The following is an 18,810-nucleotide window of genomic DNA, read 5'->3' as shown; positions in this document are numbered from 1 at the left end:
TCCGCGCCCGCCCTGCAGCCCCGCAGCCCGCGCTGGGTGGCACCGAGGACAGCGCAGCCCCGGGAGCCACCGCGCGCCGCCCCGCCCCCTGCCCGCCTTTTAATCACCACTAAGTGGCTTCCCCAGAGTTGGCCTGGGGCGGAACAAAGACCCGACAAAGGAGAGGAGAGAAGAAACCCGGCCTGGCTGCCGACCAAGTTCTCAAATGGGCATCCTTTTCTTTTCCTATTTTTAAATAATTTTAAATAAATATGCCTAATTCACATATAAAAACATAAAAACTGTGCACATTAATGGGGTGTCCTGTGATGTTTCCATATGTGTGTACTTTGTGTCACGTTCAAATCAAGTTAAACACGCATTTACATTCTTAAACGTTTGTCATTTTGTTATGGTACAAACCTTCAGAATGCTTTCTCCTAGCTTTTTAAAGCATGCAGTACATAACTGCTATTTTCTGGCCACCTTACTATGCAAGGACTCATCAGAACTCTGCCTCTTTGATAATGAAATCTGGAGAGCCAGGCACATAAACTGGGGGCGGGGACCCAAGCTTTTCCATGCATATACATAACCCAATAGACAAACAGTCTAAATACGCTGCAGCCCTTAAGCTGCAAGAAGGAGCCTGGCTTAATAGGAGCGATTTTCGAGCAGCATGACACAATGTCTGGTTCAAATGTACAAACAATTTTTTATATTTTTTATGTTCAGTCTTTAAGTAGAAGCTGATGATAATGTTAGTAGCTTTGGGGCCAGGAACTGTGCAAGTGTATGTGAATTATTTCTCACAGCAAAGCCAGGAGAGGGACAGAGTTTCCACACGATCCACTTAAAATACACTTATTTTTAATTGATGCAAGATACAGATTTATGGGGTACAGTGTGGCTTTTCATATAGGGATACAATACTAATGATCACATCAAAGCAACCACTGTGTCTATCACCTGACACAGTTTTCTTTTTGTGTTCTGTTTTTGTGGTGGTAGGGACTGAACCCAAATCCTGTACATGCAAGTTAAGAGTTCTACCACTAAGCTACATGCCCAGTCTACCTTTTTATTGGAAACAATCAAGTCTTCTGTGCTAGCTGTTTTGAAATATTCAGTTATTTGTGTCCTACTGTAATTATCCTACTGTAACAACTTTGATCTTTATAAAAGAAGGACCAGAGGCACAAGGCTTCATCCACAAAACTCACAGGTACCTTGCTGAATATGCATGGCGCTATGTCCTCAGAAAGGGCCACAAAGAGCTCAGCTAGGGAATGTCCTCATGAAAAATGTGTTTTGTCAGGTATTGGCAGGTGGAGGGAAGTATTTCAGTGGCCACAGATTTATGAAGTGTTATGAGTAAAATCTCAGCGTTAGGCTTAAAGGCTGAAAAGAAATGAAATGCTGAGATTCCCTGCTCCAAGACAGGTTTATCCCAAGACAAATCAAATTCAGTTCTTAGGAACAGAGATACAGCAAGCTTCAGTCGGTCATTCTATGCATGTAGTAGGAAAGGGACTCTCCAGCCCAAGGAGGGGTGCCTCTTCAAGATGCTGCGACTGTCTTAAGTGGCTATCATCCTTTTGGCCAGTTGTGCTTTGAAAGCCAATATATGAATGTGTGGGCTCAGTGCTATCCCATGGTTCCTCTTGCATGGAGCCAACATAGATTGAATTCTTCCTAGGGACTTATCAGCCTCTTCCCTGATGCAGAGGAGAAGGGTGACTTCCACTGCCTATCGATGGACAGAGCCCAAGTATTTGCATTTTTCTCTTCTCAAAGATCATGAGAATAGCAGAAAATATGAAAATTAAGACTAAATTGGTCCCATAGTATACTCTTAATAGAAATAATTTATCTTTTCTCCATACATTGTGAATTCTACAGAGGCAGAGATTCTATTAACATTTAGGAAAATAACACAAAACTCTGAGAGAAAAACTGTGGTAACATCTAAGGAGCTTTGAAAGAAGTTGGTCATGGTGAAATGTATTCTGAGTTTTCAGCTAGGCTTATGTAGGTAAAGGAAAGCTAGTCGTATAGAAAGCGTAACATGCCATCCAAATGCGGAGGGCTGCAGAGGACACTGGTGAAGAGACAGATGACATAAGGGAAGCACAGTGGAGCCTCATTAGTGTGAATCTTTAGTGTTCCCAACAGGCCCATCTGTTAAAGTGTGGTCCCTGCAGTGGCACTATTGCAAAGCTGTGAAATGTCCAGGAGGTGGAGGCTAAGTGGGAGACTTTTAGGTCATTGGTGTGCATGTGAAGGGGATCGTGGGGCCCCAGGCATGGTCAGCAATCTTGTCAAACTCTGTGTTCCCACCATCATGTGCTGCCTCATCACAGGCCCAAGAGCAGTGAGGCCAAGTAATCAGGGAGTGAACCCTTTAAAGCTGTGAGCTAAAATAAACCTATAACCCTTTCCATGTATAATTTGATTAGCTCAGGTATTTTGTTATAGTGACAGAAAGCTGACTAATAAGATTGCCTTTTTTCATTCCTGTGGAATGAACCCAGGGTCTTCACGCTGATTAACATGCCAGCCCTATTTATTTATTTACTTACTCACTTTCTGAGACAGAGTCCAGCTGTTCCAAACTGTCCAGCTATAACTCCCTCTTTTTGCCTCAACCTCCCAGAGCACTAGGATTATAAGCATGGGCCACCACATGTGGTAGACTTTACATTCTTGAAACTACAGGATGAGATAAGCCAAGAGCACACATAGCAGAGGATCCAGCTGAAGCTCAACTGTGCAGGGACTAAGTCTATTTGATTCCAAGGGCCTCCTCATGCCAAACGTACTAAAATTCACAATGAAATAAAATAATCAGTGATTATAGGCAGACAGCTCATCCCACCAGTTCCTTCTGGGGCTTGAGACAGAAATTGGGAGATGAGTCATGCGATGGGCAAAGATTGAAGACAGTGATGGATGGGCTTGGATTGTAAACCTTCAGAGCTGAACTGAACCTGGGGCCTCTTGGGACACACAGACCTGCTGGCTCTCCTGCTGACATCACTGTAAGGAAAGCAGGAGTTTTGCCCTCCCTAGTCTTTCTGATCTCCTCCCTCTGAGGAAGAAGCCACAGGGTTATGAAGTGGAGCTCATTCTCCAGCTGTGATGGCACCAATGGACCAACTTGGGTGGTTTTACTTCCTACATGGCCTTTTGCTGCCTCCAGAGGGGGTCTGATCCTTCCAAGGAAAGAGCATATTTAAAAAATAGAGATGATAACATAGCACTCAGAAACTATGCTAGCTATTTGGGGGAAATAAATTTAGAGTTTTATTACACAGCATGCACCAAAACAGATTTCAGGCAGGTTGAAGGGCTATGAGGATAGTAGCCATACAACCATAGAGTGGAGAAAAATACTGGCAAGTACTTGTCTCATCTTTGAATAGGACCTTCTGAGTCAAGAAGCAGTAGGAGAAAAATCACAAAGGGAAGTGCAGTAGGTAGTTATACATCTTAAACTTTGGTATAGTAAAAACCCAATTTAAAAATTAATAGTAAATTACAACATGAGGAAAACATTTGTGGTGTATATAAAATTGAGAGCTAATTTCATTGACTTATAAAACAGTGCTACATATTTATAAGAACAAATAACACAATAGGAAAAATGCAAATGACATGAATCAAAATAAGATCACAAAAAGAAGTAGCATGTTTATAAGATCAAAAATGCTCACTACAAACCAAATAAATTCAATACAAAGCAATTAGATGGCTTTGTTTTCTGTCTTAGAAGTGGTTCAAATAGGTGACACTATGTTCCAGCAGCGAGGATGTGCTGCAATCAACCCCCTGCTCTTTCATCTCGCCCATTTTTCCTTTCTAGAAGAAAAGTTGGCAGCAAATGCCAACCACCCTGAGAGTTGCATCCCCTTCGATGCAGTAGTTGTATTTCCAGGTGTGTATTCTAAAGAAACAACAAAGAAAATCTTTTCAAAGAGCACTAGACTGGACATTTACTATATACAGCACTAGAAAATCTTCTAAGACTTTATATCAATCATCCCATTTAATCCTTATATTAGGCTTAATTAGAAGTTTGCCAAATTACCCCCAGTAGGTATAAAGCCACAGGCTGAACACAAGCTTTTGGCTTATAAATCTTTTACTACTAAATTTAATTTATATAGTTAAATTAGAGTATATTAATATAGGAGACTGCTATGAAGAACACTAATTGTCATGTTTTACAAGAGTCTTTTTCTTCTCCTTCTTCCTCCTCCTCCTCCTCCTCCTCCTCTTCTTCTTCCTCCTCCTCCTCCTCCTCTTCCTTCTCCTCCTCCTTCTCTTTCTTTTGTCCTGGAATTCAGACTCCTGTATGGCAATCAATTGCTCTACCACTGAGCTACACCCTCAGACCAATAACCAGAGTTCTTAATCTAGAATATATGGATGAACCTGTAAAATGATACATCAACTTCTCTGTACAGGTGCTTTTCTGTTGTTGTTTTCTGGGAAGTGGGTCCATGGCTTTTCTCTGATTTCTGCGAGGACCCAAGACATTTTTAGGAGAATATTTCATAAGAAGGAAAGTCCTGTGATATAATCTTAAATGATAAGTCAAAAGACTATACTCTCACACATATATATTTATATTTAGTGAATATTTTATATATATGGAATTCTCTCAACTTATGTCTGAGTGGTAGGATTCAAAGTGACTGTTACCTTTGATTTCATTCATTCATTCATTCATTTTTTTTTTTTAAAACAGGTCTCACTATGCAGTTCAGGCTGGCCTTGAACTAACAGCAATCCTCCTGCCTCAGCCTTCCAAGTGCTAGGATTATAGGCATGTGCCACTGTACCTGGCTATGTTTTACTCTTTTAATAATATATTTCACCAATATATAATCATATATTGATCATATAATCATATGCAGCAAATTTTAAATATAAAACCCCAAAAAATACATTCTAGCAATGTCAAAGGTCAGTTGCTGTACTAATTCACAGGTTGACAGAAAAAAAAAAACTGCAAAAAAGCATAATTTATACAAACAAAATATTTTCTATTATAAAATTTTTAAAAGGTCCACCTCACAAGCAGTTAAATAAACACAAATTATGAAAATTTTTAAGATCTGATTGACCAGATTCTCAAAATAGCAATCCTTAGTCCTGGAAGCAGTGACAAAACTCAGACCCCCTGAGCTGGTGGGTACTCACTACAGCTTCTGGGGAAAAGCAATTCGATAATGCATGTCAGCCAGTGTGCACTTTTTACAAATTAGGATGATTTTTAATGAAAGCCTGAAGCTCTGTCCCAAATTGGTTTAAGCCAGTATAAAGGAATTCATCAATTTATGGAAATGAGAAGTCTTTGTGTGGCCAGATACAGGACTTAAAGCACAGCGCACTCCTCATACTCACATATGCTTCCTCCAGAGGAGGCTCCTAGACAAACAAGATGCAGCCTACCAGTGTAGAACCAACCTCAGAGCTGCTTCTTCCCAGCCATTGGAATGAAGGGCCTGAGATGGACTTGCCCGTCCTGGAACCAATCCTTGTAGCCGCAGGATGGACAGCTGCCCTTGTGCTAAGGGATGGTCGCCTCTTCACTCAGGACACATGAATACATAGCCAGCCAAGGAGCCACTCATGGAATATGTGGAGTGCTGTGCGCTGTTAAGGAAAGGAGGAAATAGAGATGTTGGGAAGAGTGTTAGGTGTGCCTGAGAGCTGTAATCAATCAAACCACCCTCAAAAGTCATTTCAGTGCTCCCAGCATCATAGTTTGCTACTGAGAAGTTTGTGCCAATTTTATTTTTAAAAGTTTCATATTTGCTATGGTTTGTGTTTAGATGTTCCACCCAAGCCTCATGCAATCATGGGGTGGGCTTCTAGCGTTTTTGACTGATTCATGGTCCTATGCTGGGATTATAGTATGAGTGCTGCACCTACCCTGGGGAGGGTACCCTGCATGTAAGGGAGGGAAGAAGGCTTGCTCTCTGCTGATTCTCCCTTTTGCTCTTGCTGTTTTGCTGTTTTCTGTGGCCATGAACTACTGCCCTCTGTCATGTACCACTCTGCCTTGGAGCCAGCTGATTATGGACTGAAAACTCCACAAACTGTGTGAGCTAAATAAAACTTTCCTTCCTTATTTCTGGGTATTTGGTATTTTGTTTCAGCAGTGAGAGTAAAGTAACCAAGACAGAATTTGGTACCAGAGAGTGAGGTTGTTGCTGTGACTATACTTGATCATATGGCTCAAGAACCTTTGGGAAGGACTCGTAGGAAGTGTTTGGAAAAGTTCAGAGATGTCACCTAAAGAGAAGTGCTGGAATACCTTAGACTGTTCTGTATGGGAGATTCTGGTCAGAGCTCAGAAGACTAGAATGGTGATAGCCTCCTTTTTTTTTTTTTTTTTTTTTTGGTTGCAGTACCATAGGTTGAATTCAGAACCCTGCAGGCAGGCACTTACTCTACTGAGCTATCTTCCTGGCAAGGGAACTTTTTTTTTTTTTGCAAAGGATGCTGATAGAAATTCTGCCAGTAAAGTCCAGGCTCAGGAGGCTTCTGCTAGGAAAAAGTACTGCATTGGTTGTTGGACTCCAGATAATGTGTTTATGGGTTGGCAGAAAGTTTGTCTGCATTTTGCTCATGTCCAGAGACTTTACCAGAGAATAAGATTAAAGGTGGAAGACTAATTAACCTGTCAGAAGAAATTTCAAGGCAAGAATAATATTGAGGCAGTGGTATAGCTATTGTTGGGGGCTTTTAGTCATATTTATGTTGACAATCAAGAGCAAAGAGTTCAGCAGGATCATTTAAAATGTGAATTGGGCCAGAAAGGAAGTGCCAGTGAAGCCGTGGACTGCAAAAATAGGGCCGAGAAGATCTCTATTGCTGAAAAGGAACAGAAGAATAGAAATGATGGCCTGAGGGCATCACAAGAAGCAGAAAATCTCTACTTTTGGTAACCTCAAAACTGCAAATGTGCAAGCCTTTGTTTTGAGAAGAAAGCCTCAGACCAGCATGTTCCAAAACTGTGATGAGTGTACTAGGTTCCAGAATGGTGGTGACATAGAAAATTTGTTCCTCAGAATTAGATTGAGGGTATAGGGGTCATGTGACCTTGACAACCAAGAAAGAAGAAAGCCTGGCTACTCCTTCAGTTGGCAGCAGATTTTGTATCATCCATGTGACACTTGTTTTAGGCACATGCAGAATTCAAGAGTTATGGCATTAAGAAGGCTTTCCCCTAGATTTCAGAAGGCCTGGGAGGCCATGGAGTGTGTCCCTGAGAGAGCAATATGTGAAGCTGTGTTGGTGAACCAAAAGGTGAACAGGAGACCCTACAAGTTTGGATAAGCCAGGAATGTGGATCATCTAAGGAAAGTTACTAGAAGAGAGGAAAGCAAGCCTCCAAGAAGTGCCACAGGGGTGGAGGCATGTAAGGCCTTTGGAGCTCACAATTTATCACAGATTGCTTTGGATGTTCCACATTGAACTATAGACCTTAATGTTTGCCCCGCTGGATTTTGGACTTGCCTTGGTCCCAATGCTTTGTATCCCTCTGTACTGTTTGGAATAGTGATGCTTATCTTGTGCAATTGAATGTTGGAAGTGTTTAACTTTGTTTTCATTTTTACAGGGGCTCACAGCTAAGAGTTTGCCTTATATCTCAGAGGAAAATTGGACATTTCAGCAATGCTGAAACTGTTAGGACCATGGCAACTCTCGAGCTGGACTAAAATGCCTTTTGCATAATTGATGTACATGAGTCTTTGGGGGACCAGGGGTAGAATGTTATGGTTTGTGTCTAGATGTCCCCCCAAAGTCTTATGCAATCATGAGCAGGCTTCTATAACTTGTGATTGACTCATGATCCAGTGCTGGGATTATTGATGTGAGTACTACACTGGGGGGGGGTAGTTTGCATACAATATAAAGGAGAGAGAGAGATTTTTTCTGGCTACTTCTTCTCCCATTTGCTCTTGTTGTTTTTGCTGTTTTCCACGGCCATAAACTGTTGCCCTCTTCCATGTGCCACTCTTTCTTAGAGTCAGCCTAGTATGGAGTGAAACCTCCACAAACTGTGAGCTAAATAAACCTTTCCTTCCTTAATTCTAAGTATTTAGTATTTTGTCTCAACAATGAGAGGAAAATATCCAAGATAATATTTTAATTTTATTTAATTACTTGTGAAGTCCAACCTTTCTATTCAATAGAAAATGATTTATTTGAAATTATCTCTTCTTTGCCTATTTATAGAAATATCTGACCCAACCTTTCTATTCAATAGAAAATGATTTATTTGAAATTATCTCTTCTTTGCCTATTTACAGAAATATCTGACTTGCAGACAGTTTATGCAGATAAAATAAGACTCTAATAACAGGGAAAAATGTAAATATCCAATAACATGTAATTGGTTAAGTAAATGATTCTGTTTTTTTTTTTTTTTTTTTTTTTTTTGGTGGTATCAGTAATCAAACTCAGCACCTTGTGCTCACAAGGCAAGCATTTAAGCTATCTCCCCAGCCCAGTAAATTATTCTTTATTCATGTAATAGAAGCCTACACAACTATTTAAAAGTTTCATAATATACTGTTCTGTGAAAAAAGAAAATTATATAGTTTGGCCCCAGTTTTTAAAAAGCACTTATATATTCCCATTCAAAGAGATTGTACCAATATATATCAAAATATATTGAATAATGGATTTTTAAAACATTCCTATATTCCCCCTATCTCTCTGTACCACCAATAGTCTCTCAAAGGAACAAATACAGTGAATGTATATTGGATTTTACTAATAAAACTGGTAAACTTTCTAACTATTTCATGGATTGGACCAAGCAGATATTTGATTCCAATACACAGACCCTGTTCTGATCCTTTCCAATGCTATTTCTCATCTTTTAAGTCATGTAGCTGTTAAATCTTCCTTTCTTAGCCAAGCTAGTTTCAACTGGAATCAAAGAAGTTCCTAAATAGTGACCATTTTCACTTAATGATTTAAAAAAATTGAGGATTAAGTATATAGTAATTGTACATGTGGCATATGGGACTTAAACGTCATTTTTTTTTTAGCTTCAGGATAACCCGTGTTTATGGATTATAGCCCTAAACTCAAAGGGCATGGGATGAATTGGCTATGTTGTTACACAAAATAAGCAACGGCTAACAGTTTCATCTACCAACAAGGATGAGCAGCTCCCTGCCCCCACAGACGATCTTACCATCTGAATACAAATAGAGCTGACAGGCAGCATAACTTGTGGTGATTTATTAATTTTGCTCTTGTGCTGAGATTATCTTGGTATCCTGACTTTGGCTTGTGTGAAGCTTTAGCTTCTTAACCTCTGGCTGTATTTCTTGAGACTGTGACTCCTGTGCCCTTCCACAACTTTCTCCAGTCTGTCCTATTTGCTCTTTAGCATGTCAGATCTCATAGAGCATGAAGCTTTGTGTACAAGTCTCATTTCAGTCTCAAGTCATGGAATTCAACTGAACACTTCCTAGTCCTTACTAAAATGGCATATGCTGAGATCTGATTTAACTCAACTTTCTGCCCACTTTTCCTGCTATCTCCCAGTCTGCGCCAGAGGCATCTTGTCCTGTGTTCAGTGATGTAAGAGCAAGCATTTGCTTCACACGAGACTGTTTTGCACTCTTTTCTCTTCTCTTCTCCCTTAACTACTCCCCTCCTTGTTTTCACTCATTCTTTAACCTAACATTTCACCTTCTTCTGATGCATATTTTTCAAGATGTTCCTAGGGCCCTTACATGTCTAACTTCATATGGCAGAAATCCCTGTATCAAGAAGCATTTATCATCTGATAAATTAAAAAGGAAAAAAACAATATCTGCAAAGCTCTAGGCAAGATATTAAACTGAGAATTTATTTGACCTAAGCATTAAAAAATCTTAGTGATATTTTTGATTCACTACTGAAAAATTAGCTCTTATTGAATAACCAGATACCATAAAAAAGTAGCAAAAATGAGATAAAAGAAAGAAAAAAAATTAAGATTAGACTCCATTAGACTCCATTAATGATTTGGGTTTGGGTCATTTTATATTGTCACTTCATACAAAGCAGAAAAAGCATTAACATTTCTGAATTTAGAAAGTATTATTTTGAAACATTCTGTAAAGTAGATTTATCTTTGAATAATTAAAAAAAGTCTTGTCCACTGTACAGCAGCAAATTATCCTAGAAACAACCTCTCGTTCCCTCATTTGTATTAGGAGAATTATAAAGGAGGCTGTTTCATATGATCCTAAGCAAAGAGTCTGTTAATCATTTTACATATCATGCATCTTTTCTTATTCTCAGTATTGAGTTGGTTTTGCCGTTCAAGAGATCTGAAAGTGATCACTTAGTGCTGCTTCCTATCAATACTTATTATTCCTACCCATTGCCCCACTCTGTCTAGAATATCAATTAGGCAAGAGGAGAGCAAGTCACTGATGTCCCCCACCATTTCTGAAAAACTATGCTTAATGATTTAAAGTGGAGAATTCATGAGAATTGGGTGTGAGGAAAATTAAAAATTGGTCCTAACATTTTTATCACACTTATTCAGATGTCTCTTAACAGTTAGTCAGGGGCCAGGGAGATGGCTCAGTAGAATACGCGCTTGCCTGGAAAGTGCAAGGGCCTGAGTTTAACTCCTGGTTCTGCAAAAAAAAGAAAGAGAAAAAAAGTTAGTCAAATATAAATGACTTTTCAAAAAAATCTGATACTTTGGAATAGTTGTTTATGTGTAAGCATGTGTCACTTAACAACAGGTACATTCTGAGCAATGTGTCTTTAAATACTTTTGTAATGTGATACATGTGTCTTCACACAAACTGACATAACTCCAACATTGTTAAGAAATATAATCTTATGGATCCAACATGGACCAATACCTTGCGAGATGACACATGACTAAATTTATCTGTGATTAAATTTAGATGCAGATTTCTGAAATTTCAGAGTTCTTTTGTAATACTGCATTATGACAACACAATTTACAACTATATATTCATCTCCCAGAGATTTTCTGGGAAGTGGAATGATGGAGACAGTGGAATGATAGAGAAGATCAACCCTAAGAATGGTGCATTTCATGTTCTTGAGATGCTTGCTGCTCTAAGCACCCAGCTAACTGAAATGCCAGGTACACTGTGATGCACGTATATATTCAGAGATGGGTGTGGAGTCTAAGCATCTTTAGCCAACATGTGCTAGACTTCAACGCCTAAGGGAAGGCTGAGGACATTCTAGAGAAGGAGAATATCTTGGGCCGACTCATGGAAGTATACCACTTCCATGTGGGAAATGGAGAGAACATACAGACTGTCAAGGGCAGGAAACAAGCTATGGGAATGTGGGCAGGGAAGGCAAATTATTTGGCATTTGATTGTCATGTAAAGAGCTTGGATTTTAGCTTTTCTGTTATCAGAACATTTGCTAAAATGTCTAGGTAAGAGAGTGACAAATCCAGATTCAAGACTGAGAAAGTTCGAGATGCTTTGGGTAAATAAATGGGATCAAAAATCAGAACAATGCAGACTCAAACTGGGAAGCTGTTATGGTATGCTCGGCTTATTCTGGAGAAGACATAGTGGAAACTGAGTGGCGAACACACATTTGGAATGGAGGTATACCAGGACTCATAGCAAAACTGGGCTTTAATTTGGAAAACTGGTTGAATGGTCATCACATTCTTTGAGATAGAGAATAAAAGGAAAGCAACCAACTTGAGGCTCTGGTTTAGACATGTTGAGGATATGATGTTGTAAGGTCCAATTTAAGCATCTAGTATGCAAATGAACCCAATCCTAAAGCTTGGAAGAAAGTTTGGGAACTGACTTAAAAGCTTATGGTGGAGGAAGAACAAAGCTTATGGTGGATTGAGAGGACCCGGGGCCTGTGGATCCTGAATAGACCCAGAGCCCAGGCCTGGTATGTGAGTGAGACCACCCAGGGCCCACAGCTCCTCATTTGACCCAGAGTGCAGGCCCAGTGCGGGAACCCTTCAGCAGAACTCCCTGCAAAGAGGCTAGAGGCAAGACCCACCCAGCTGATTCAGGAGCAGAACATCTTGCCAGAGAGACACAAAGGGTTCAACTCTAACGGCTGCAGCAGAAAGAAGTGGAGCACAGCAACCAGATCCAAAAAACACCCACCTGGAGGAATCTGAACTTTGTAGATTCAGAGCTGGTGCTAAGGACTCTATCTAAGCTCTACACCAAAGGTCAGAAGACAGTGGTATACAAAATGACAAAGAGAAGGAACAAAATGCAGTCTCAGGCCATGAGTCCACCCTGCACAACTGCAAAAGACACTAGCACTGAGGAAACTGAAAATCACGCCAGATATCTCAGAAATAATAGCGTTGGCAGTAAAGAAACAACTGCAGAAAGGTATAGAAGAAATCAGATCAGAAATAACTTATGAACTAAAAAATGTAGTGATAACTATAATCAAAGAAGTACTAAGTGCTTCTAAAGAATACACTGATAAAAAATAGAGGAGAATATAAAAATGATGGAACCCCTGAATAAGCAATTTAGGAAAGAAATAGAATGTATGAAACAGGTTCAAAGTGATATACAGGAAATTAAAACCTCAATCACAAGCTGGCAAAACTGTTTTAGGGAAAGTGAAAATAGACTTTCTGACCTGAAAGACACCATTGCAGCTAGTGAAAAAGTAAAAAAAGATCTCTTTAAAACAACTAGGATGCAGGAAAAAATAATTCAATACCTGCAAGATGATGCAAAGATGAACAATGTGAGACCAATAGGCATCAATGGGAAGGAAGGAGTCAATACAAATGATATAAAAAGAATATTGGCAGAAGTAATAGCAGAAAACTTCCCAAATATGAGGCAACAATCTGATATTCACATAACCAAAGCATATAGAACTCCAGATAACATCAAACCAATGAAAACCACACCCAGAATATAATAATCAAGATCCCAGAAATTCAGCATAGGAACAGTATACTAAAAGCTGCTAAAGAAAAGAAACAGATCACGTTTAAAGGAAAATCCATCAGAATAACAGCAGATTTCTCTTCACAAACCATCAATTCAAGAAGAACATGGAACAAAGTACTTCAAGTCTTGCAAAAAAACAAATTCCAACCCAGACTGAAAAATCCTGCAAAACTCTCTTTCAAGTATAATGGAGAAGTGAAATACTTTCATGACAAAGAACAACTAAAGAATTTCATAATGACAAAGCCAAGACTACACAGACTAGTAAATGATGTTCTACAGAGAGCAAATTGATCACAACCCCATGAATGAGAATGGAAAGAACCCACTAAATAGGGCAAACAATTAAACACAGGAGAATAAGAGGAAAAAAAAAAAAAGCTTATGCTGTAGTGCCGGGAGATAGCTCAGTAGAATAAGTGCTTGCTTGGCAAGTGCAGGAACCTGAGTTCAATCCCCAGTACCACACACACACACACACACACACACACACACACACACACTTATGAAAAAAGTCATTCTCTCTTTAATTTCTGGAAATATGGTTGACTCAGTGAACCAAAAATTCTTCTTTTACAAAAATATCCAGATATACTCCATAAAATACAAGCATCTTTTTTCTTTTTTTTAAAATGGTACTGGAGATTTAACTCAGGACTTTTGTATTGAGCGACATCTCAAATCCTTTTTTTTAATAAAAAATATTATCTTAACACGGTGCCTTACTAAATCACTAAATTGCCCTGGCTGTGCTTAAATTTGTAGTTCTAAGATTACAGGAGTAAACAGTGCTGGGATTATAGGACTAAGTCACCATGTCTGGCTAGCAATCATCCTTTAAAAGGCATAAATAAGTCCACAATAGAGTAATGAAAATTCCAGGAATCAAAACCAGAGGACACTTAAAACTACAAGGGTAAGTATGTGGGTTTCAGACCTCAGTTTCCAAAGGATGTGCCCTTCAATTTCTATGTGAAGACGGGAGATGGAGCCCTGAGTATGTGTGAGGGGAAGAGGCGGCCCTGCCACCCACAACCCCTCTTCCCCACAGAGATACGGAACTCAAAAAATTACACCTTTAACTAAAAGACTGACTTAGAAAAAATGTATACATTAGCACAAAGCAATTATATCATTTCTGTTTTGGCCCAGTGTTGTATTTTGAATGCAGCTCCCAGAAGTTCATGTATTGGAAATGAACTCCCCAAAATCATGTGCTAATGGCATTTGTTTTTTTTTAAGAGTGGGAATTATTTATTGAGGGGAAAAAGCTTCCATCTATAAAGGAAAGAAGGGGGTCTTGAGTCGGTGGCCACACCATAAGCTTTTGTGTGTGTGTGTGTGTGTGTGTGTGTGTGTGTGTGTGTGTGTGTGTGTGGTACCGGGGATTGAACTCTCTGTGCTATCTTTGTTTTTTCCAGAGCACCTATACATAGGTTCTTGTTTGTTTTTTAGGCAGGTCTTGCTATGTAGCCCAGGCTGGCATTAAATTTGTTGTGTAGCCCAGGCTGGTCTTGAACTCATGACAAGCCTCCTGCCTCAGATTTCAGCTCATACTGGAATTACAGGAATGAGCTACCATGCCTATTTTTCAAGTCTAATGTCTCCAACCATCTACAGTTGTCTCCAACCATCTCCAACCATCTACGAGTGGTGCTTATGTTGGTTGTGTGCTCAGTGTTCATTTGCAGGGTGCCTCCCTAAAACAGCCCACTCCAAATGTAGTTGAATGAATGAATGGGTGGGTTAATGAATATATGCATCTTACCCAACCAACACACTCTGATTTTGTCACCTGATGACAACATTCACTTCTGTTGGGCTGGCTGCCATTTGTGATCTGGGACTAGAAGCAGAACTATTGCTTAGAGCACATGTGCTGTTTTTTATGCGGTCTGGTTTTTTTTTCCCCACAGCAGGGAGTTGCCAATCATTGTCAAATAAAGCAGTCTCAACAGCTCTGCTCCGAATGACCCGATGTGAAACTGTCTGGGCCATGGGTTGGAATATTAAATGACATTGTGTTTCTGTGGCTAGCTGTGCTGCTTGAGTCACTGCTGCAGGAAAAAACGTTTTAACAAAATTAAAATCTTTGTGGGGGAGGGGAAGCAGAGACTAGAGAGGGGTGGACTGAAGGCTGAGATAAGAGCGTGGAAAGACAGGACACAATGGACTAACTGATTTCTTGATTGAATTATAATAGGAAGGTAGAGAGTAGGACAGAGAGGTTTGCATTTATAATTTAGAATACTTTTGATTGCCTAAAATTTGCTTGGCACTGAGTCAGGGGAAAGAAAGGTAAGAATTCTCTGGAAAATAAATGCTAAATCAAAAGAGGCCACAGGCCAAAGAAACAAAAGCTATCTCCTATGAGGACAAATTGAAACAGGTCAATTACTTCTTGTCACTTTCTATTTTCAGCTAATGAATTACTTTTTAAAAAAGCTTGGCTCTGTGCGCTGCTGGTTTTGGCATAGGGAAGGAAATTCCTGATGTATATTTCACACAAATGGAATATAATATGTATAATAGCATAGTACTGTTTCTTTGGAGGAACAAATATAAATAATTCTTGTTACTGTAGAAAAACTAGAACTTGAAAAATCTTATGTAAGTTAGAGCCCCAAGGAACATATTGTATTTCATTTCTACTCAAAGGAGTATTTTTAAGTGTCACTTGGAGCAAAGAAAAAAAGAGGGACTCACAAACCCTAAAAGATAAAGTGGCATTCATTGATCTGCTCCTTTAAGAAGGGGAAAAATACTTTGTAGTCCTCAGTAATGCAGGCCCTGAGGCTACCAAGATAAGTAAGATAAGATCTCTGCCTTTGAACAATTGACAGAAAAAAGAAAAAGGATGACACAGAGCCTGACAGGAGGGTACCAAAGAGAATCAAGAAGCTGAAAAGCAAAACCAGCCAGGCCTCTGGTAGTATCAAAAGTCTGGAATCCACGAATGTCTGTTTCTCCTCTCTCCTCGTCCTCCTCGTCATCCTCCTCCACCTCTTCTTCCTGCTCCTTTTCTCCTCCTCCTCTTTCTCCTCTTCCTCTTCCTCTTCCTCCTCCTCTTCCTCTTTCTCTTCCTTTTCCTCCTCTTCCTCTTTCTCTTCCTCCTCCTCCTCTTCCTCTTTCTTTTCCTTCTCCTCCTCCTCCTCCACTGTGCTTATGCTCTCATACCCTCCCCCACTTCCCCCTGTTCAGGGTGGGCCTGCTTCACAATATGCACCATGCAAAGCTGTGGCCAAGGAGAGAGGAAAGGAGCATTGAGAGAAGCTTGCTCCTGGGTGGAGGAAAACACATCATGTGAACGTATATCATGAAGATCTGAGGCCCTGGGAGTCCTGGCCGGGCAGAGAGAAATAATAAGAGGCGAAAGAGATAAGCAAGGACAAGCAGATTGGTCTCAATTCTGTGGACCTAATGTAGAACTGTTTATCATCATGGAGGGATGGTTTTAAGCAAGCTCTTCCTGGTAGCCACATAGAAACCAGCCTATATCCTTAACCTTTGTACACTAAGATATCCATGTTTTTTTTTTTTTTTTTTCCTGTATTTTTTAGGGAAGGGTCTACAGGGTGTTCAGGGTCTTAGTATTAGATCAGACTCATAGTGATTCTCCTGTTTATAGCCTCCCAAGTGCTGGGATTACAGGCTCACACCACCACGCCAGTCGCAATTGCCATCTCAGTGCACCCCCGGGGTGGGGCTGGCATGGCAAGTCTCAGGATTGAACCCCTGACCCCTGCTTGCACCGAGCTATTTGGCCGGCCCAAGATATCCATGTCGACACCTTCTCATTTTCCCCTGTCTAACTAATACCAGGATTTGTATCTACAGGACAATGTATTAAAATGTAGGGAAAGCATTGCTTGACCTCACTCCAAAGTATATTTCCAAGTGTCAGGGAGATAGTTCAGTGGTATAAATGCCTGCTTGGCAAGTGCAGATGTTGAACATTTTTTTTCATGTATTTATTGGCCATTTGTACTTCTTCTGAAATGTCTATTTTAATTTCATTTGCCCATTTTTTTGATTGGGTGTTTTATTTTGGAGGGCTATTTTTTTTTTGAGTTCTCTATATATTCTAAATACTAGTTTCCTGTCCAATATGTAGCAAGCAAAAATCTTTTCCCCACCTGTAGGTTGTCTTTTCACTCTGTTTGGTTGTGTTTTTTGTTCTGCAGAAGTTTTAAAATTTGATATAATTCCATTTGTTGATTCATTATGTTATTTCACATGCAATTGAGGTTCTCTTTAGAAAGTGCTTGCCTATGCCTATGGCTTCAAGGGTATTATCTATCTTATCTTCCAACAGATTAAGTGTTTCTGTTTTAATGTGTAGATGTTTGATCATTTTGCTTTTAGTTTAATATATGGTAAGAAAGATGGCCTAGATTCAGTCTTCTGCATATGTATTGCCAGCTTTCCTGGCACCATTTGTTAAAGAGGGTATCTTTCTGCCAGTATATGTTTTTTGACCCTTTGTCAAAGATCAGATGGCTGACTGCTTGGGGTTGTTTATGCATCCTCTATCCTGTTCCATTGATCCATGTGTCTATGTTTTTCTTTTCTTTTTACTTTTTGGGGGTTTTTGAGGCAGGGTCTCACTATACAGAGAAGGCTGGCCTCAAACTCACAGTGCTCCTCCTGTCTCAGCTTCTTGAGTGTTGAGATTACAGGTGTGTACCTCCATACCCAGCCACATGTGTGTGTGTTTTTTTTTTTAATCATGGTAGTTTTCTAATATAACTTGAAGTCAGATATTGTGATGCTTCCTGCTTGCTCTTCTTGCCAGGAATGCTTTTGCTATTTTATTTTATTTATTTATCTATCTATTTATTTATTTATTACTGTAATTTAAAAGTTTACTACATAGATTTTCTCAACAGTTTACCAAGCCAAACAAACAAAATGATACTGATTATTTCAACAAACTACAGACATATACATCTCTGAGCTGGAAGGCAGAAATATATTAACTTAAAGTAAATCTTACAACACAAGTGATCCTAAAACCACACCAATGTCTCTGGTCAAGATATGTCAACGTGCCAGGACCGAAGCAAAATGAAAATGCTACTGGTCAAGCAAAAATATTTCTTTTTACAAATGTCTGGAGGAAAAACAATTATATAAGGGCTGAAAATAGCTTAGAGAAAATTTACATGAAAAGAAGGAACACCAAAAAAAAAAAAAAAAGCAAAGCAAAGAGGGAACACCAAGCCAGCCAATCTCCACTCGCAGATGCTCTCAATTCCTTGCTCCACCTCTTCCACAGTGTCACTGCGGCAGGCCTCAGTCACTCGCAGGTCCTGTGCTGCTGCTGTCGGGGCCATCACTCTCCTTGTCCCAGTCCTTCATGGAGGACCCCAGCATAAAGTCGTCCCACAGAATACTCCAACCTGGGCCCTCTGCTGATTTCACGGCAGTCTGTTTGGCTTTTGGCTTCTTTTTCAATGAACTTTTCTCGTTTGTAGTTGCATCCATTCCTCTGAGAACACGGACGAAATCTCTCTTGGAAACACTTGATAGCAACTTAGCCTCCAGCCTGTCTAACCTTCTCGTCCACATTCTTCTGATGTTTCTGAACAGCACTGAATAACTGCACCACACCCCTCGTCGTGATTCTCTGAAGATTCTTCTCTGCGTCTCTGACTTGGACAACATCCGGCTTTGCTCTACATGCCATTTCCCACTCTCGCTTCTTATCAAGCTGTTTTCTTTTCTCTAGTCGTTTTTGCTTCAGCTTTTCTTTTTCCTTTTCCAGCTCTTTGTTTTTGATGAGAATGGTGGGCTTGCTCTTAGGTGTTTTCTTGCTAAGGATTTTAGCCATGGCATCTGCCCC

General features: G+C 39.9%; 1 pseudogene; it reads right to left on the bottom strand.

Annotated features, from left to right (window-relative positions):
• Window positions 1–18,260: 18,260 nt before the first annotated feature.
• LOC101587906 overlaps window positions 18,261–18,810 on the bottom strand; it is a 79,922-nt pseudogene continuing 79,372 nt past the window's right edge.

Source organism: Octodon degus, unplaced genomic scaffold (assembly GCF_000260255.1).
Source record: "Octodon degus isolate 3935 unplaced genomic scaffold, OctDeg1.0 scaffold00019, whole genome shotgun sequence".
NCBI lineage: Eukaryota > Metazoa > Chordata > Mammalia > Rodentia > Octodontidae > Octodon > Octodon degus.
Note: the sequence above shows the minus strand (reverse complement) of the source record. Positions and strands in the feature narration are given on the sequence as shown.